The 21,881-nt window shown below is 42.1% G+C and overlaps 1 protein-coding gene across 2 annotated transcripts in view; it reads left to right on the top strand.

Annotated features, from left to right (window-relative positions):
• Positions 1 to 21,881, top strand: part of ESRRG (estrogen related receptor gamma) — a 622,335-nt gene that overhangs the window by 1,559 nt on the left and 598,895 nt on the right. The window lies entirely within an intron of this gene.

Genomic DNA, 21,881 nt, shown 5'->3' with positions numbered 1-21,881 from the left:
GATTCCCACCCCTGGGCCCGCCCCAAACAGCTTGCAGAAGCCTAAGGGCCAAGTCAGAAGCAGAAGCAGCTTTCTGCTACAGTCCCTGGGCCGCATTCAGGGGTATGGGTAGATACCAAACTTGGTGCAACTTTGTCGCAGAAACTAGTGACAGGGTCCTGGATTGGGGGAGGTGTGACGTGTTAGAGTATGCCCCCGCCCCCCCCCCCCCCGCCCCACTTCCCTCATTCCCAGACTGTAAATACCACTCAGCTCTCCTATCCCGCATTTGTCTGGGCCTCTACTTTCTTGCCTATGTCCTAAGAGGAAGACAGGAGGAAGGAGAGAGGGACACCAAAGAAAGGTGGAAGTTAGGAGCAAATGAGACAAGAGATGCGCTAAAGGGAAAGGTATGCCAACAAGAGTGACTGCAACTAGCTGTTTTTTCCCCTTGTCTCCTTTGAAAAGAACGGGGCGTTTCTACAGCGCTGGCGTTAGCCCAAGACAATAAGCCCCCAGCCCAGGGTCTCTGGCAGTGACCTCTGGTCTCCCCCTGACTGACTTCATGAGCTTCTCAGCCTCCCCAGCGCTTGGTCCTCAGACACATTCTGAGCCCCTGTCCCCAGTGTTCTAGGACGCGCCTCAGAAGCTGAGTCAAGATGGAAAAGGCCAAGATTGCTCTGTCCCACCCCGGCCATTCTTCTTGGGCATAGAATCAGGGGCCTGAAGGTGGACGCGGCGTGCCAGGCTCCAGGACTGCGCAGTGAGAAGAAGAGTGCTGGCCTAGAGCATTTTGCTGTTAGGAATTGTGGGAACCCGGAGGGCTTTTGGGGGTCTGATGGGATCTTAGAACTTGGCAGCTTCCTGGGTTAGGGAAGTCAAATAAACTTGCCCCAAGCTCTGGGTTAGCTCTTTCCTCCCGCTGCTGTGTGGCAGGATCTTAGTTCTCTCCTGGCTTCTGGTTCTTTTCTGGCCCAGCTCTTCTGTGCTTTGCCTCTGTGGCCTCCAGGCCCCCTGGGCCCTTTGCCCCTGGCTGGGACCCTGGATAAGAAAGACCCCAAATCCTCTACCAGAGTGTGAGTAAAGAGGACGGTCCACCATCCGGACAAAAGTAGAGAGTAAACTGTGTATGGGAGGAGGTGAAGGCTGAGCAGGAGGAGGCATGCCTGTTTCCAAAGGTACTAGTGAAGAGAAGAAATCCCATTCCTCCCAAATAGCTTACTTTCCAAGGAACTCTGGAAAGTGGCAGAATGAGGAACTGACCTCTTTAAATTCTTTGGGTCTGTGACCTGTAAGCCTTGAGAAAAGGCCATAAGAAGGAAACAATACACTAGGGTTTGGCAGAGGTGACCACCTCTGCCCCACCCCCCAGCCGACAGTCCCTAAATGATGTTTTCCTAGTGCCATGAGTGGCTCTGTCCCAAGGGTGAGAAGATCAACCCGAACCCCTTTCAGACCCAGAGAGTGTTCTGAGCCCTAAAACTTTGAGCTGCTCTTGTGCCAATCCCTGTCTGCTTCGGCCTCACCCTTAATCCCTTGGCTACCATCCCGGTCTCTCTACAGTGAAGCTGGGTCATCTGGGGACTCCCGTGCTGTAGTTGTCCCTCTCCCTTTCCCTAGCCAGAGCTTTGACTCGAAACAAAATTTACTGTGCTAGGTGTATGTGGTTGGATGAAGGCAGTGGCCCCTTTTCCTAAAAGCTGGAGCAACCCCTTTCCCTGTCATCCTGAACAATCTTTCTTGGGTCCGAGGCCCCGGAGACTCCAGCTATGGGGGTAATTCCTGGCCTATCTGTTCTCCCTTATAGAGAGACTTCTTTTCCTAAAAAGTGAGAGTTTACAGGAGCCGAGTACTGTCTCCTTCAGGATTCCGTTTGATTATTAAATTGACACAAATCTGGGGAAAGGTCCGAGGCCTGAGAGAAAAAATGGAGAAGGGGAATTCTGGAGAGCGGAAAGAAGACCTGAGCGACTCTTTCTGACAAGGAATTTCCATTAACTCAGCGCTTTCCTTTTCTGTCTCACCTGTTTAGCTTCATTCCTCCCCCTTATGTGAAGAAATAGAACTCTTAGCTTAGGTGACTTTGGGCTGAATGTTCAGATGTATGCTGTGGCTGAGTGTTTTTAAAATTTGATCACTGAGTCCCTAATGCCACCTGCAAAGTCTTCTGTGCACTCTTCTGTCTCACTTAATTTTGACCTAAAATATAAGCATTTTTTTTTTTTCATCGCATTCTTGTTCACCTTCAACAGGTTGGTTTTAGTTTCTATGTTTCTCAAATTTCCTTGCAATAACATTACATGAACCAGATTTGTTCAGCTTCTGTGAGACAGGATTATTCTCACCACAATTCTCTAGGTAGTTCTGGTTAAAACTGCCTTTGCTTTGCACCTCAGTGAGACACCTACTTGAGATGAAAGTGATTTTCTTTGTTTTAACTTGAATTATTCAACTGCTTGCTCTGTTTTCCCCTTCTGCCTATTTGGAAAAAACCTGGCCATATTAACATTTAAATAGTTCTGTCATAAAAGGTAAACATGACTTTTTGATATAGAAATTTTCTTTGAGATTTTAAAAAATAATTTAAATAAAAATTATCTAACATAATTTCAGGAAATTGTATCTTTGAAATTCATTGACAACTACATTGCTTTTCAGAACTTTCTATATAACTTTGTCATGATTCTTTAGTTATATCCTCTGATCTAACTGAATCTCCTTTCAACTGCTTTACAAGTATATATTCAAATGAGATATTTTTTTCCCCAGCTTAAAGTTTTTTCCAGCATTTTCCATTGTATAACCTAGTTGACAGGAAAATTTGCAGGACAGAAGAATCAAGTTCGGGGCACATAGTTTATCTTTCTGACCCATTTATATAATCTCTATTTTATTGTTAACATTTAATAGTAAAAAAAGACATTTCTTTTTGGGAGAAATGTATTCTTCTTTTGGGGGGCGACTTACTGGATACTTAGTTTTTTCTTAATGTCCTTTGTGTTTTCTATTAGACATATTAATGTTTCTTATTCATTAGTCTCTTGTAAATTAATGATAGATACAAATTACTGACTTACGATAAATCATATCCCTCCCCTTGCCAGACTCATCAATATTCTATTATTTCAAATTAAACATTGTAATATAACTTAAAAGAGAGAAGGTTCCCACATCTATTCATTGATCTGTGATGGTCAAATTGGCTAAACTATTGATGAGAAAGTTTTGGATATGGAGATGTAACATCAGAAAAGAAATTTCTGTGGGCAAACTGACAAACCAGAAATGCCATTCAAGAGCAAAGGCTAATGATAAATGGCCCAGGGAAATAAAGGGAATAGGACAACTTGTCAGCCACTGATCTGAAATTCAGCATTTCACTCATCAGTATCATTTGGGTGATGCACTCCACACAGCCACACTCAGGCCTGTAGTCAGGTGAAGTATTTGTAAAGTCCCAGCAGAAGGATCTTGGAGTCAGAGAAAAGAGAAACCAAAATAGTGCAGTGCAATTTAAAAGCAAAAATTAATAAAAGGGAGAAATACAGACAGACGTTATTAAATATAAAGGATTTGTTTATTCTCTCAAGTTGTGAAAAACTGAGGTGTTTTTTTTTAATGAGGTAAGAGTTCAGATATCATAGATTTAAACATTTAAGCCATTTTAAAGCATATAACGTAACTATATTTTACTGGATTCACAATGATGTGCAGCTGACACCACTGTTTCTTCAGCCCCTGTACCCAGGAAGCAATCCCCTGTTCCTCTCTCCTCTCAATCCCTGTCAACCACTCATCCACATTCTGTTTCTATGAATTTGCCTCTTCTGGACATTCTAGAATTGAGACCACTTAACGCGGGGCCTGATGGGTCCCCACTTCTTTCACTTAGAGTCATGCTTCAGGGTTTATCAGTGGTGTAGCTCGTGTCAGTGCTTCATTTCTCTTTATGGCTGAATAATATTGGATTTTGTGGATAGACCACATTTTGTCTATATATAGTTGATGGACATTGTGTTGTTGCACTTTTTGTCTATTATGAATAATCCTGAAATGAACATCCATTTGCAAGGTTTTGCTTGAATATATGTTTTCAGATCCGTTGGGTGTAGTCGAATTCCCGAGTCCTACCTTAATTCCTTGTTGAACTTTTTGAGGAATCCCCATACTGCTTTCCACAGTGGCTACAAAATTGTACGGTCCTGCCAAAAACAATGGAGAGTTCTAGTTTCTCTACGTTTTCCCCAACATTTATTTCATTTTTATTTTAAAAAAAAATTATACTAGTGGGTGTAAGTGGTATCTCACTGTGGTTTTGAGTATTCATAATGACTAAGGATGCGAGCATCTTTTCATGTCCTTATTTAGCTATTTGAATATCATTTTTGGAGAAATGTCTACTCACGATCTTTCCTTATTTTTTAATTGGGTTGCTTGTCTTTTTGCTGTTGAATTGTAAGAGTTCTTTATCTATTCTGAGTATTGGATACTTAGCAGGTATATAACTTGCAAGTATTTATATTTTTAACCATTCTCTTGACTTTTCACTTTTTCTAAAAAGATTTATTTGTTTCTTTTAGGGAGAGAGTGAGCACGAGAAGGGGAGAGGGAGAGGGGAAAAAAATGTTCAAGCAGATTCCCTCTCCGCATGGAGCCGGACGTGGGGCTTCATCTCTGGAGCCTTGAGATAAGGATCTGAGCCAAAACCAAAAACCAGACATGTAACACACTGAACCACCCAGGTGTGCCCAGGCTTTTCACTCTCTTGTTAATGCCCCACAATTCATAAGTTTTAAATTTGTATAAAGTCCAATTTAATAGTAATTATTTTTTAACAGTAAGTGCTTTTCTTATACATGAGAAGACTCAGATTTAAAAACAACACACAACAAATATTTAAAACTCTAAACCCTAAAAAAGAGAAGGCTCTTCTATCATACCCAGACAGTGACTTCGTGTAATGCGGGTTATCGAGCACTAAATAAAGTTACTGCTGTTGTTTAAGACAAGGAAACAGCTATGGCTACATTGACCTTTTTGTTCGAAGAAGTTCTGAGTTATTCAGATAAGGTGTCTACCCTGCTGAATGAGATCTTTTATCCCAAGAAGACAGTTGTTGTTTTTAAAAAATTATCATTATCAAATTCATCTACCAAGAAATTTTAAATAGTCTCTTCTGTTTAAATGACATTAAGGATCTGCCTTAAACTAACACCAACCAGGAAAATCAAAGAAAAGATTGACAGGGTGTTCCTAACTTAGCAGTTTCAATGCACAGCCACACACAGTCAGGTGATGTGCTTGTAAAGTCCCAGCAGAAAGATCTTGGAGTCAGAGAAAAGAGAAACTAAATAAAGTATTGCAGTGCAATGTGAAAGCAAAAATTAATGAAAGGGAGGAATATATACAGATGTTACTGAATATAAAGGATTTGCATATTCTCTCAAATTGGCTGCTTTTGAGTAACTAAAGTATGAGTTAAAAATAACCAGAAAGGGCACCCGGGTGGCTCAGTTGGTTAAGCGACTGCCTTCAGCTCAGGTCATGATCCTGGAGTCTGGGGGATCAAGTCCCACATTGGGCTGATCCATGGGGAGTCTGTTTCTCCCTCTGACCTTCTCCCCTCTCATGCTCTCTCTCATTCTCTCTCTCAAATAAAGAAAATCTTAAAAAAATAATAATAATAAATAACCATACCGTGGTTTGAATCAGATCTTCATTTTATTTCATAATTTTGTTATTGAGTAAGAAGGGTTATGGTGAACGCTAATGGAGATATCTCTGATTCTGTCCACTAGAAATCTTGGACCCGATTTCTGCATCTGTTATTTTATGGAATATGCTATCCGGTAATTCACTAGATGCTTTCTAAGTGTGCAGCCCAGAGTTCCTGCAGGAGTCATATGCATAGCTGTTGCCTTGAACGGCCTTGAAGGATCGTGAGGGGAACTCCATTTCCTTGTCGACAGAGCAAGACATTCACCCACCAGTTATGGTGGTGAAAAGATGGGATAATGCATGTGAGAATTGTAAGGTGTTTTGGAGTTTAAGTGTGAGCCTCCCTACTTACGTGGCAGTTGCAATGTACCAGGTATTATCCTGAGATTTAATAAGTACTGAAAAATTAAGTTCTCAACCCTGTGAGGTCGATACCATTCTTTTCTCCCCTTTTCACAGATGAGAACACTAAGGGCAGAGTTTTTTTTAATATAACTTTCTCAAGGTCATGTAGCTGAGAAGTGCCAGAGTTAAATTTTGAACTTAGGCAGTCTGGCTTGAGAATCTGTGTTCTTACTATGACTTTATGCTGCTTACATCTAAAATCTAGATGTATCTGATGGAGATTTGAGTCTTTGAGTTAATTGATACAGTAAATATTTACTGGGTACCTGTTATGTGTCCAACATCTCTGGAAACATGGGAAGATCTAGCAATGCTGGGGCTGTATTTTTGTGTTCTCTTCATGGTGATTGTTAGCTGGAATCCAGCTGTCACTGCTGTCTTCTCATGGGATCACCATATGTGGCTTGATTCATTTACTTGTTTACCTTCATGAGTCCTGTAATCAATCACATTTGTTACTTGCTAACATGGGGCACAGGCAAGGAAAGTAGATCACAACCAGAACATTAAGCACAAAGGCAATGATAAACATCATGGCATGAATTCAGTTTTCCAAGTTCTCTTGCTGCTGTCATTCACCACAGGTCCATGAGCCAATGAAATTTGTTGGGTATCCACTGAATGCCTTGCATGGTGGGATAAACACTTAAAATTTAAAAGTTTAAAATCAGATGGTCAAGAAAAGCCAACACCAAAAGATGACAAGTTAATATATAGGAAGTACAGTAATACTTTCACTAGTTGGAAAATTTTAATAATTTGTCTTTTAGGCAGAGATTTTTTTCAGTTGTAGAGTTTGTTTTCTTATAAAGAAAACGTAAATAAGCAATATTGGACCCACGCCAGAAGGCAGACTTCAGAGTATACCGCAAAAAGTTGGGAGACAATCGACAGCGTCTCTAGTGTTTTCAAATGGTTCTTGTAGGATGATTGAGCGGTTTTCACAGCAATTACCCTGAGTGTGACAGGCTCCAGAAGAGTCTTCAGAATGGAGAGAGAATTAAATATGCTGAGTACTGTGTTATCGTTAACGTACTCCACTGCATTCTACTTTTTGAACAATGATTAATTATTATTAATGAAAGTACTTGATAAGCATGAGCCACCTGTGTAAATTCATAGGCCACTTAAGAATGGAGAGTCCACTTTTTGAAGGCCTGGTGCCAGGCAGAGGAAATAGTTTAGCATTCTGTATGCTGTGGCCAGTGTCTCATAGCTTGGCTCTCGCCATGCTTTGGCTAATTACTGTGTCCACGTCCATAGACATGAGTCAAGTGTTCTGAGGGACAGTTTGCCGAGTGGACTGGCATGGCTGCATGCGCCGTTGGTCTAGCTCTGTGTTGTCTGTCTTCAAAGAATCAGCAGAAAATCTTTCTGTGTTGAATGCTTGCTGTGATAGAGCTTGTTTAATACCATAGAACGTTAAAATAACTGTGAACTTATTGATTTGTTAAACAGTGTGTGTGAGTACCTGCTAGGTTTCAGGGCAGAGTTTCATAAAAGCTCTCCCCTTCTCCAGTGCTGTGAGGTGGGTGCGCGGCGGTTTGGTATCTAGGTTAGGAAATGGATCATGAGTCCTGCAAAGAGGAAGTAAAGCTCGGAGGTCACTGCCATGGCCCCGTGAGTGGTGGGGATGCCGAACTGGGCCTCAAACCAGGCTTCTGATACCAAATTAGGGACTCCTCTTCCACGGGGGCTCTTGTTCAGCATTTCTGAGAGTGGATTCCACCTGAACACCTGTCAGGATGACCTCGGATATTTGTGGAAAATGTCGAGACCTGGGCTCTCTCTAGAAGTACTCTGAAAATGCTGGATCCCCAGGATGTTGTATTTTTAACAGTCCCCTCGGTAGATTTTTTTTTAAAGATTTTATATATTTATTTGCCAGAGAGAGGGACCACAAGCAAGGGGAGCAGCAGGCAGAATGAGAAGCAGGTGCACCCCTGAGCGTAGAACTTGATCCTAGGACCCAGGGATCATGACCTGAGCCGAAAGCAGCCATTTAACTGGCTGAGCCACCCCAGGCGACCCTCAGTAGATTTTTTTATACACAATAAGTTTTAAGCATCACTGGTCTAGATACTAATAATTTTGGTATATATGGTCAGGTTAATTTGATGCTAACAGAAGATAGTTTGAGAACAAAGGAGAAATTTTCTGACCACAAATGGTAAATGCTCGTGGACTCTGAACAGTAACCTCACAAACTGGGAGTTGAACGTGATCTTCAAAGTGATCTTCCTTTTTGGGGAGGTTGTCTTTATTTAGACTATTCCACAGAGATGGAAATAGTCTTATAAACCATGTTCTGTGGGACCCTACTGCCCTAGGACATTCATTAACTCATCAAACACTTATTTAAGCATCCAGAACTGTGTTAAACAGTTGAGGAACGGCAGTCGAAGAAAGCAGCGTGGATTCTGGTGTCCTGGGACCTGTAGTCTGTTGAGGAAAGATGTTAGGAAGTGTTTTGCCCCAAGGCCCCTGGGTGGCTCAGTTGGTTGAGCCTCTGCCTTGGGCTTAGATCATGATCCCTCATGGTCCTGGGATGGTGGGTTTCCGGCTCAGTGGGGAAGCCTGCTTCTGCCCCTCCCCCTGCTGTTAATTCCTCTCTTTATCTCTCCCAGATAAACAAACAAGTAAAATCTTAAAAGAAAAAAAAAAAAAATAAGTAACTGTTTTGCTCCAGAAGCTTTCAGGGAGACCAAAAAATTTGGGCTCTATAGGTTTCTTCACAGCAGGACATGTCAGAGCCTTCAGTGTACTAATATGTGATGTGGGTATCTGAGAGAGGACTGTTGTTTGTGATGTTTTCCAGACTTACCATAGCATCCTTCACATACAGAAGAGCTCCTGGTCTCATGCTCTACAGGATCCCTTTTGGATCTCATTTGCTTATACATTTCAGTAAGATCCTGTCCCTCCCAACCTTCCCCACCAAAAAGCCCAAATCTGTGGCACTGGAGTAGATTTGGAGTGTATCTTAACAGTGAAATCTCACTGCACCTTCACCGCCATGCCCCCCTCCCCCTGGGGTCCTTTTGTTCTAATATCCTAATGAGCACTGGGGTAACCCATGGCGATGGGCAGACTTTAGTCAAAGAACTAGTGTCCAAGAATTTCATGAGCTTTAGGCCGTCTTTGGAGTTGGACTGGGTAATGAATTTGAACATGGAGTGGATCGCTGGGTACGTCTCTGTTCTCTCCAGCTGGCGAGTAAAGTCAGAAGGTTTGTTTCTGGTTCCTTCAGGGATTCCGAGGCCATCTGGGAGCATCTGGTGTGGGAAAAGTAGTGTTTATGGGGTTCACATGCCAGTCTCCCCACTTGGAAAACTGCGTGCTGTTTGAGGAACACCCAGCCTTTGGTTAGGTGCATAGGATCAGATTTTTTGCTGGGAAAGACCTCCTGCCTGCCTGTGTATTGTCTGCTTTTACCAGGATAGTTGTCGGGAGAACCCAGGCATTTTCAGTGGACCGCCTACTGTCCAGTGACGTCCCGTTTTTTCCTTTTTTCTTCTTCTTTTTCTGAGGCAGCAGCTCTGTCTAAACAGGACCAAGTGACTTGGCAGCCGCTCGGGTAACTAGGAAAGGTGTGCTCTCCCGATGGATGGCTTTCCCTACTCGGGTCCTTGCCGCCACGTCAGCACCCTGACTCATGCACCTGGAGAGCTCTTAAAGAGGCCTCTTCAGCTTTGTTTGTTTTTCTTCGTTATGATAATATTGAAAGACATGTTGCTTTATTGTTTGTGAAGTATGTGCTCTGTTCATGAACAGGTTTTACCACACAGGCTGCCCGGCGGAAATACAAAGTAAAGTAAAGAAACACAGCAGTATCCCGGGAATTCATACAGTCATCGCCCGAGTGTGTAGATACTGGAAACAAAGTGGGGTTTTCCCCCTTTCCAGAGTGGCCCGAGTAAGTGCTCAGCTTTCCATTCTTTGAGGAGACCGCGGATCTTTAAGTGTTGGTCTCTTAAAGTCAAAGTCTAGGTTCGGTTTCCTTTTTCGATTGCTGTGAACAAGAGGAGTTAAAGGCAATTGTTGTCTGCAGGGCGCCCGCACCCTAGGCGTGGAGGTAGTCAGGAGGGTAAGTACCTGTATTGTGATAATACCAGACAGATACCCGATCAATGCTAAAGGAAAGGTTCGTAAGTGCGGTTCGAAGGAGTTGAATGGCCACGAAGAATTACAAAAGGAGCCTCCCAGAGCTTGCTTTGAGATTAGTTTTTAAAAATGGGCAGAAGTGAAATTGTAGCAGAAAAGAGGAAAAAAATATGCTTAGGGTTTTGTTTATAAAGACAAGAATGTGAAGGAAGGCATGAACATGGGAAAATACAAGGCCCACTTGAGACGCAGAGGTGTGTTGAGGATGGAGGGCGGCAGGTGGGGGGGAAGGTAGCGGTGAAGAAGGTCGGATCGAACGTGACTGAGGGGCTCCTGGATAGGATACATCATTGGGTGTGTAATCCATTCATTTTTGCTTTTGATCTTTAAGAAAGCAGGGAAGGTTACTTTTGAGGCCTTTGTTCATCAAAATTTGCATACCATTTCCATTGTTCAGGTTTCTGCCAGAAAGTAGTTAGGTTTCTGCGGGGTACGTTTCCCAGGTCCCTTTGCATCTGGTTGGGGCCTTATGATGTTACTGTTGAAAAGAATCCACAGTAAAGTACGTAACTTTCAGGCTAACGTGGTTTAGAAGCATGTGTGCCCTTTCTACCTGGACTGTTGAAGGGAAAAGCCTATAAACAAAGGATTTCAAGCTCTTAGGGGAGACGGAGTTACTGGATGGAGGTGCCTGGGTCCTGTTCAGTATGCAATTGGACTTCATGTAAATGAGAAAGTTCTTGGTGTTAAACTACTGAGATGTGTAAATTTAACTTTACAGCAGCTAGTTACCTTGATTAATATAGGTATTATTACAGGTGCATGTAATATAGGCTCATAGATGTAACTTACTCAAAATCACATACGTAGTAAGAAGTGAGGCCGGGATACACATCCAGCTCTCTTCAGAGTGCTTCTCTCTTTACGGTATTCCCACAGTTTTAACTAGTGTCTGTATGCTAGTAGGTATTGGTTCTCCACTGCTGGTCCAGACTTCTTTTTTGGGGGTCCAGACTGGTATAGGCAGTTGCCTTCTAGATTTCTCTACTTGAAAGTGTGTATTATTTAGGGCATAGAATAAATTATTTTCAATTAGATTCCACAGTGCCTGGGTGCTTCAGTTGGTTAAGTGTCTGCCTTCGGCTTACGTCATGATCCTGGGGTCCTAGGATTGAACCCCTCATCCCATCAGGCTCCCCTGTCAGTGGGGAGTCTGTTTCTCCCTCTGCGCTCCCCCCCCTTGTGTGTGTGTGTGCACGTGCTCTCCCTCTTGCAAAATAAATAAATCAAATCTTTAAAAATGAATTAGACTCTAATCTAGAATGGATTAAATAAGTAAAAAAGAATAATCCCCCCAGAATAAGTGTTTTTTTTTTTTATTTTAAAGATTTTATTTTATTTATTTATTTGACAGAGATCACAGGTAGGTGGCGGGGTGGAGAGTAGTGGTGGGGGGAGGGCTTGGGGGAAAGCAGGCTCCCGCTGAGCAGAGAGCCCGATGCGGGGCTTGATCCCAGGACACTGGAATCATGACCTGAGACGAAGGCAGAGGTTTAACCCACTGAGCCACCCAGGCACCCCAGAATGAATGCTTTTAATGGAATGCTTGATCTGACCTGTCTGCTTTGTTGACCCATTGGTTCTTTCCATAGTGCTTTCTTGCTACCCCAACTCCTGGTTATCTGAGAAGAAATCCAGGATAAGCAATTTCCTTTTAAGCAAATGACACAGAGGTTGCATACTTTGGCTCGTATTCTCTTTCAAAAGTTTTAGTCATGTGGACATAGGGAGGCTAAACAGTGTGGTCACTAAGTCGGTGGTTCTGTGCTGGCTGAAACAGCATTAGATAAAAGAGGAGAAGGATGTTGGAGGACAACCATCATTCTGGCAGGAAGGCCTCAGATATTAAGCCTCAGTGGCTAAACAGAAACACACTCCCCTCTTTACCCAAATTGAGTTCTCATCTTGTATTCCCCAACTTGGTTCACGGCCACCCCACCCTCCCGGAGGCCCAGAGACCATGGTGGGGGTGTACTTTGACTTTTTCTTTTACCTTATTCCCCTTCATCAGTCGTCTTCATCTCCTCTGTATCTTTTGAAGCTGCCTGCTCCGCTTAATCTCCTAGTGCTGTCTGGGTCTGTGGCTTTCTCGTCCCTCACGTAGACTTGTAGGATGGCCTCCTAACTGGTCACCCCGTCTCCAATATCAACCTATCAAGGACATCCTTCACACTACCATGAGAGTGATTTTTCTAAAATGCAAATCTGATGATCATTTTACTCCCTTTTTACAACCCTTCAGTGATTTCCCATGGCAAAAGTCCAAATTGCTTTGCAGAGCACAAAAGGCCCTCTGTGGTTTAGTCCCCGAGTCTCTGCAGCCTCATTTCTGACACTTTACTGCTCCCTCCTCCAAACAGATCACACCCACAGCTTCGGTTGTATTGAACTATGTCAGGCTGTTTCATTTCTTTGTGTCTCTGCTCATGTGTTCCTTCTGCCTAATGAATCATTATATACGTTCTAACCCCCGCCACGGCTGACACCTCATCTGTGGCGTGTCCCAACTTTCTCTAGGCAGAGTTCAGCACTGTTTCTTTGTTGTTTCATGTATTCCATGGATTTTATTGACTATCTGTCCCTTTTAGGCATCGTGCTGTGCATTGGCTGAGATGGGGAGAAAGAGAGATTGTCCTTGCCCTTGAGGGGTTTATAGTCTAATGGTAGAGTTGGACGTTGGTCAGATAGTCCTACAAACAAACATAAAATTACAACTGTGATAAATAACTGTGAAAAACAAAAAAAGGGCACAAGGGTTGGCCCATAGGAGGAGAACTTGACTTGGTAAGGGAGTACAGGGGAGACTTTCGCCAAGGAAGTGTGCTTAAGTGGAAATGGAATGATGAATTCACCAGATGAGAGAAATGACTTGTAGCTAGAGGTAAGTGTGTACAAAACCTTCATGTTAGGAGGGAATTGGGATTCTAGGAGAGGGAAAAGTTTCCTTGGATACTGTCAGGGTTCCTGAATGAGCCTGAAAATGAAACTGACAAAGCCAGATGAACAGGAGGAAATTGCACACATTTATTTGATGCAAATATGGGAATGAGGGAACCTTCATGAGGAACTGAAGACCCAAAGAAGTGGTTAAACCTGAATGTTTTTGTGCTAAGTTCGAGTGGAAAACAATGGAAAAATATGATAAGGCTGTGAAAGATACGATATGACCTAAGGGTAGTAAGTGGGGGGAAAGAAAAGAAGGCCCATTCATTTGGATTCTTCCTTGTGTCTGTCTATATCAGAGACAAGAATGTTCCTTTTTCATGGGTACAGAGAGGGTACATCTCACATGAGGGCCTTATCATCGGCTTCAGAGGAGAAGCATGAGGGAAAATCAGACCTTCTTGCTTCTACTGTTTGCTCAGACTCCTTCCACTTAAAATATTCAGTATGTCAAGATACCATTTTTGGTGTAACGTGTCCTGAATTCCATTAGAATATATGAATAAGCACCAGGTTCAGTGGGGACATGGGTCAGGGTATGAGGTGTAGGATGAGACCAAAATAACTAGGGGGGGCTGCTAGACACTGAAGAACCCCATAAGCCATGTTAAAGAGGATTCTCTTTATTCTAAGAGGAATGGAGAGCCATTAAAATGAGATAGAGAAGGTCATGATCACGGCTGATGTTTGTTTAAAGAATTCGTCCTGGCTACTGTGTGAAGAATGAGTTTGAGAGTGAGCTGAGTAGAGAATGCTAGACTTGTTAGTTCAAGTAAGAGACACAGGTATATTGAGTTAGGGTTATGATAATGGAGATGAAATAATTCATATTTAGGATTAGGTGTGGTCGATGAGGGAAAAGTGGTATGAAGGCTGGTCCCTGTGTTCCAGATGGGTGACAAAGCCAGTTATGGAGATTAGGAACACTAGAAGAAGACTGGTTTGGACAGCGTTTGAACGTGAGGTGCCTTGGGGTTATCCGGGAGGAGTCATTTCACTGTATTTTAGGTGTATTTCCGGTGCTTCATATATACTGTATTATAATTACTTCTGTGTGTGTTTCTTTTTATCAAACCGAACTTTGAAAGGAATGGAGCGGCATTTACATTACTATTAATAATACTCAGTTTTGGGTCTCCAGTACCTATTACTATAATTTATACATAATACTTTCCCAGTAAATGTTGGTGAATAAATGCTCTCAGCTGACCCCCAAAGCCCACAGTTTCTCCCCCTTCACTAATAAGGGCAAGAAAACACTGGAAAGGCAAGCTGGCACTCAATTATAGAGTATTTTCAATCCCTGGCTAAGAAGTTACATTATGACCCAACATGTAATTAAACCTTAAGTTTACATTTACTCTCCAATTCAACCTTTGTTTCAAGTAATGCTTCTGTTATTTTTAAAACCATATAATGCTTACTCAAGGGACATTCTCTCCTAAGTAAATCAAAGCCAGCCAAGCTACAAGAAAAACACAGAGATCCTAACTTGGAAAATGAACTATGCCTTTATGTTGCAGGACTAAACAACATTAAAAGGAATCTACTGGAAGAGGGTTGGCAGATACAAAGGAAATGGAACCAGGCCTATGTGTTTTTTCACGCTTTTTCTTCTTCATTTTATGTTGGAGGTTGGCATTCAGTCATTAAGGCCGATCTGGAGAGGGACTCAGACGTTTTCATGGTCCGTTGCTGGGTTATTTTCACAGCAGGGATCTGAGGGGATTCACGAGGAAGGGATAGCACCGTTTCTTGGAGTCAGAGCAATAACACTGTATTTTGAATCTGTCGAATTTCGTAGCAGTCATACAAACAGCCTCTATGTAGAGTGAAATCAAGCTAAGTGTATATAAATGCCCTTTATTGTGTTTGGGGTGGGGGCCCCTAAAACTGGCCTGTGCGAGGTCTTGTTTGGACTGTCTGTGCACGGTGGTGTGGTTTCGGTTTCATTAACCCAGGCTAGAATGAGAATTTTCTGTACTCTAATCCTGAAATGGGATAAATCATCCCTTATCGTTTTATTAGGAATCTATACAGCTGACCTTTGAACAAAATAGGTTTGAACTGTGTAGGTCCATTTTTTAAAAGTAAATCTGATGCAGTACTGTCATTTTGTTTTCTCTTATGATTTTGTCAATAATGTTTTCTTTTCTCTAGCTTCCTGTATTGTAGGCACACGGTAGGGAATACATATTACAGACCTAGGTGTTAACTGATGTGTTATCAGTAAGCCTTCTGGTCAGTAGTAGCTGATGAGTAGTTAAGTTTATGGGGAGTCAAAAGTTACATGTGGAGGGGCACCTGGGTGGCTCAGTGGGTTGAGCCTCTGCCTTTCCCTCAGGTCATGATCTCAGGGTCCTGGGATTGAGCCCCGCTTTGGGCTCTCCACTCGGCAGGGAGCCTGCTTCCCCCTCTTTCTCTGCCTGCTGCTCTGCCTACTTGTGATCTGTCTCTGTCAAATAAATACATAAAAGTCTTTAAAAAAAAAAGTTACATGTGGATTTCTTACATTGGAGGGGTTGGCACCCCTAACCCCCATGTTGTTCAAGGGTCTCTTGTATTTCTTAAGGCTCTACACCTGTCTTACCCCCACATGAAATAGGCGAATAACTGAAATTAAAGTGTGTATTTTTCCCCTTTCTATGCATTTTTGTATGACTCATTTTCTTTCTTTATAAGACTATATAAGCTTTATCTAATGTGAGCAAAGGGGATAGTGGTTGGCTTGAATGATTCCAGAGTTTCTTCCTGTACATGTCAATGATGAGAATCAGAATAGAGTATCATGTGACCAATGACTCAATCCTATCGATTTTAATGACTGGCTGTGGCAAGCATGACTAAATATAGCTACAGACCAGAGGAAAGTGGAAAGGGGAGGATCTGGCAAGCTCTCCAGTAATTTCAGGCCACAAAGTTGGCCAAGCTGAATAAGGTCTTAGAACTGTTGGCGTTCATGTTAAGTTTGGTAGAGTGGTGAAGAGCCCAGAATCCAGAATCAGACTTCCTGGATTCAATCTTCGCTTAGCTAAGCCCTAGTGGTATGACCTTGGTCCTCCAGCTGTATGTAACTCTCTGCTTCTCAGTTTTCCCACATGAAGATGAGGTTAGTAATATGGTTACTGCACAGGGCTATTGGAAGAATTAAAGGAATTAATATCAGTCATGTGCTTTGAACAGGGTCTGGCACGTGTTAAGTACTAAGTAATTTCTAGCTGCTGTTATTATATTAGCAAGATGCTTAAGATGTGGGCTTTGTAGAGACAAAGATTTGTGAAAGCAAGGTCCATGCAACTCTTGGTGAAATGTAAAGAATTTTGAGCTTTTTGGTGAAGAATTAACTATACATCCTCTACTTGACCTTGGAAACTGAATTATTTTAGAGACTGCTTTCTATAAATGCTTTCTGAAAGTATTGCAAGTATCAAAAAATATCCCGGAGAAATTGAAGATATAGGTATCATTTAGTGAAGGGTAAGGACCTTGGGGCAATTTAGTTTGGTGAAGAGAAAGCCAAAGGAAGTTTACCTGGGTGGAATTGGAAATGGGTTTATTAACAATTATAGTGATGTCAACCATTTATTGAGTGTTTACTATACCACAAAAACTTTAATTTGACTTAATTCTTTAATTTTGCTTAACTTAAAAAAAAAGATTTTATTTATTTATTTAAGAGAGAGACAGAGTATGAGTTCGGGAGGGGAGAGGGAGAGAAGCAGACTCCCTGCTGAGCAGGGAGCCTATCTCGGGACTTGATTCCAGGACTCTGAGATCATGACCCTAGCTGAAGCCAGATGCTTAGCTGATGGAGCCATCCAGGCACCCTTAACTTTGCTTAATTTTAAAAACTAGTCAACTTCATTTAATTCTCATAAAATTTTGCGAAGTGTTATCTCCATTTTATATATAGCTAAATTGAGGCCCAGAGAGGTAATGTAGCTTTCTAAAGTTCCAAAGCTATTCAAACTAGAATCTGGATTTCAACTGAGTTATGATAAACTGCAAAGCCAGTATTTTTAACTACTATGATTTCTTTCTCTCTCTATGCTGTTATATATATTAGTAGGGATCGTCAATCAGTATGTCACTTAAAGCACTTTAAAATCCCTGTGAGTGGAGAGCCTGGGTGACTCAGTTGGTTAAGCAACTGACTCTTGCTTTCAGCTCAGTCTTGATCTTAGGGTTGTGAGATGAAGCCCCACATCAGGCTCTGTGTCAGGTCCCGCATCAGGCATGGAGCCTAATTGGGATTCTTTCTCTTCCACCTCTCCCTTCAATCCCTCTCTTAAAAAAGAAGAAGAAGAAAAAAAAAAGCTAGAAGCTCTATGAGTTAAGCATTCTTTGAGTCCTAGTTTTACAGATAGGAAAATGGAGGCTTAATGGAGTTGATCGACTTTGCCAGGATGATTCGGTTACCGCATACCCCATTTGGAAGCCTCCAAATTTTCTGATTTATCCACCACCGTCTATAGCACTAGACATGCTTGCCAATTCCATATTTGCCACCAACCTGGGGGCTGATGTAGGGAAAAAGAGACTCGGCAGAAACACCAGTGGAAAGTGATTCAAGGAAGAGGGCAAGCGGCAAGGGCACAGAGAGAGACACAGAGTCACCGTGACTCTCCTGCCTTGTCTCTGCAAGGTAGAAAGTATCTAACTTGGTTTTCACATTCTCCATGACATGATGATAGACTCCTTTTATTTTCTGTTTTTCATTAGTGATGTCAAAATCATAACAGAAAATATTTAAGTTTAGACTTTGGTAAAAATATCCTGAGTACACATGTGGGTGTTAAAATTCTAAGGGGTTGTAAAGAACTGATTTCCCCATGAGGTTGTAAAACACGATAATCATCCTATGTAATAGCATGCCATATTTCATTTAAGTAAGTATCATTAGGGTCAGAACATTTAGCCTTTTTTTTTTTTTTTTTTTTAGGATTCTATTTATTTGTTAAATAGAAAGAGAGTGCCTAAGTAGGGGAAACAGCAGAGGGAGAAGGAAAAACAGGCTCTCCCCTGAGCAGGAGCCCAATGCAAGGCTTGATCCCACGATCTAGGGATCATGACCTAAGCCAAAGGCAGATTTTTGAACCCATTGAGCCACCCAGGTGCTCCAATATTCAGCTTTTTGATAAATTCTGTCAGTAAGTTCAATAGATAATGCGTGAGCCAGCTCAATTCTTTAAACACAACAAGCAAATCATGGGTTGTTTTTAGTCTGGTTTGAATTAGCGGCATATCATTATACTCTAATTGGGGACTTGCCAATGAAATGACAACCAGAGTTAGGACCTGCCGGTGATCACTGTTATCTGTGGTGATGGCTTTATATGTACATTCCTCTCAAGAGAATTAAGATATTTGTATCCAGAAATGGAAATGTGCCTATCTTAACGTATTTTATCTGTAATACCTACATAGAATGCAGACTTTTTTTGAGAGATAAGAGAGTGTGTGTGCATGATCAGTGGGGTGCAGAGGGAGAGAGAGAGAATCTTAAGCAGGGTCCACGCTCAGTGGACAGGCTCGATCTTAGGACCCTGAGATCAAGATCTGAGCCAAAAGTCAAGAGTTGGATGCTCAACCAACTGAGCCATCCAGGTGGCCCAAGAATGCAGACATTTTAACAGGCTGAGTGTGGAATCAGGATTATGGGAAAACACCACATCTTAATAAATCTTTTGTTCAGTCTTTCTTCCTCTCTGTATCCACTTGTACCAAAAAGTACCATTGAGAAATAGCACATGGATTGGAAATTATCCTGCTATAAATTCATTAATTCATTCACTTTTTCATTAAATTTATATCAAATAGCTATCAAATACTAGATACCATTCCAGGTATGGAATGGGAGTGAATGAAGCAGACAAAAAAACAGACAAAAGTTTGCAAGTTCATGGAGCTTATATTCTAGTATAGAGATAGTTGGTAAACAATACAAGTAGGTAAATATGTAGGATATAAGATCATTGTAAGCACTAAGAAGAAAAAGGAAGGGAAGGAGAGAGGAAATATTTGGGAGGGTGAAGTTTAGAGTGCAGAAAGTGAGAAAGTGAGCTTTGAGTGCAGACATGAAGGAAATGAGGGAACCAGCCTCACAGATATCTGGGGGAAGAGCATTTCAGGCAGAGGGAACAGCAACTACAGAGGTGCTGTGGTAGGGGCAGGCCTGGCAGGTTTGAACAGGGAGGACAATGACACTGGAACACAGGGAACAAGAGATGCATCGGAGAGGATATGGGGTTGGGGGTAGGGTTTGCAGGTTCTGGGGGCCCTATGGGTCAGAGTTTGTAGAATTTGACTCCAAATCATGCCAAAAGCAGGTTGAGTGTGGGCAGATAGGTGCTGTTTTGGAACACGTGTGAATGAGGTTCTTTTCACGTCAGCTGACCTTGACTGAATACCAGCCACATAGCATGCACCGTGCTATACTCTGGAGGCCCAAAGAAGAATGATAAATATACTTCCCTCAAGTTATTCAGTCTGGTAGAGAAGATAGAAAAGTTAAAAACATTTGAAGAGGGTACACTCTCGACTTCCTTCTGTTTTGCGTAGGTTTGGCCCAGCCATATTTTTCCTAGAAACTGAGGGAAGGCTCATGGTAGATCACAAGACCACTGTCTCTCAGCAGCATGGAGTGACTACCCATTGCCTCACTTCCCTACCTGCAGCACATCTCTCTGGGGAAGAGAAGACGCAGTTAGCTATCTGACATTTTTGATTGCCATGCACGAGGGACAGTGTATCCCATTGCCGTGAAAAGATTCTTGAATGTTCTTGAGAAGTTGTAGATAAATTGAAATCAAGTCCAGGTGAGCTATATTCAGGGTGAATTCCAAGTCATCAGTAATGCCAGTAAATCCATGACTTATCATCTTGCGAAATGAAAAATCACCTCACATTGTTTCAGTAAGGCTAAACTTTCTCACTCCGCTAAGTAAGAGATAGCTGTAATTAGACACCTTGGTCTGGGAGGACTAATTGCTTTCAGCCTTGCCCAAATTGCCATGTAGCAAGAGTATGAGATCTTTCTGGCTGACAGGCTAGTGCTGCCTTCTGCATCCGGGTCAGGGGCATATGGATTCTTTCTTTCTTGGTTATTCCTGCTTATTTTCTTCCACCTAGCACTTCTTTACAGTTTCATACATCAAACTGGTAGGAAGCTTCAAATTTTAACAATTTTGTCTTTTTGTGGTGATCTCTGTGGTGAGACTTACCTTTAAATACTGTTAAAGGTGCCACTGTCTTCATCCAAATTCTTAAAGGGAGGAGTAACAAAGGAATTTCGGACATCTTTAATCAACCATGGTTTGCCCTCTAGTGACAAACTAATTATATTCTTCCCAATTGTAAAACATTTCCATTCCCTCCCAAGGCCCCCAAAGACTTTTCCCATTGTAGCATCGGTGTCAAGGTCATAATTTTGTCATGGAAATCAGATTCACACAAGGATGGGGCTCCCCAGAGGGCAGTTCCTTGAAAATGGTTTCTCTTCATCGGAAGGCCTATGAACTAAAGAGATAAAGTTATTGACCCACCCACATTCCCCATTTAGTAGATACTAGTGTGTGCAGATAAGATAACTGTGGTACACACTAGTATTCAAAATGGCCGAGGAGGACTAGGATGCCCATGGTAGTTACGGATCCATAGCAATTCTGAAATTGGCCAGGTCACATGCTGTCAGTTCCTTAATTACATTCCCGGCCTGCTGCCCGGGAATGATTCTTTGAGGTTCTGGTCTCTACCCTTTGATATCTTGGTTCTACATTTGAATCAGCCTTCATGGAAAAGAGAAAGATAATGCCCATGTTTGCAACTGTATAGCTTTGTCAGCCTCTTTCCTGCTGGTAGAGGGTTGGGAGTCCCTCTTTTCATGAAAAGACTGCTTTTCATTTTGTATTGGCTATCTTAGCCCTTCAACTGATACAATTCTCTTAAAAACACATGGGTTTCCCATGACTTATGGACACTTACTCCTTTAGTCAAAATTCTCCCCTACATTTCTCTCCAAGGCACATGCCTCCTGGCCTTAAGTCATGTGTGAGGCTAGTATAGAATAACACCCAAGATGCGTAGAAGTTCTGTTACTTACTGGAGGAGGTTTATAAAACTTGATTTTAGAACCTTAAAAAGCCCTTTCTAGAGCTGAACATTTCTGTGGGACTCCAGCTCACATCATTCTGAGGTCTTAACACAGACTCTAGGTTTGATCCTTATCTTGACACAATTAAACATTTCTTGCTTGGAAGATCCTTTTTTGAGAGAGGCTACAAATGAGAAATCATTTCTTTTGAAACCCAGCAAATCCTGAATCTAAATTCCACTAAAAAAAAAATTGAACAGTATTGTCTTTAATCCATTTTTGTCTTCTTGAATTTTATTTAAGGTGGCTAGAAGAAGGCAGCTAGCACTTTCAACAATCTGCCCAGAAATCTTAGTCATATCCTCAAGATCGTTGGGTACTGTTCTTTTTTTTTTTCCCCCTGTTTTCCACATCATTACAAACAAGACTTTGATAACTGTCCCGCCCATATTTCTGCAGCCTCCCACACATTCCCCTTTGTCCTAGTTCCCATCTTCACGATGTCCTTCTAGCTCTCACTATTCATCTCCTTGAGGCCCTAATGACTGGTGTTTGCCATTTGGACCCAAAGCCAATGCAA

The sequence above is a fragment of the Mustela lutreola genome, chromosome 14, assembly GCF_030435805.1.
Source record: "Mustela lutreola isolate mMusLut2 chromosome 14, mMusLut2.pri, whole genome shotgun sequence".
NCBI lineage: Eukaryota > Metazoa > Chordata > Mammalia > Carnivora > Mustelidae > Mustela > Mustela lutreola.
This window is presented reverse-complemented; position numbering and strand designations above follow the sequence as displayed.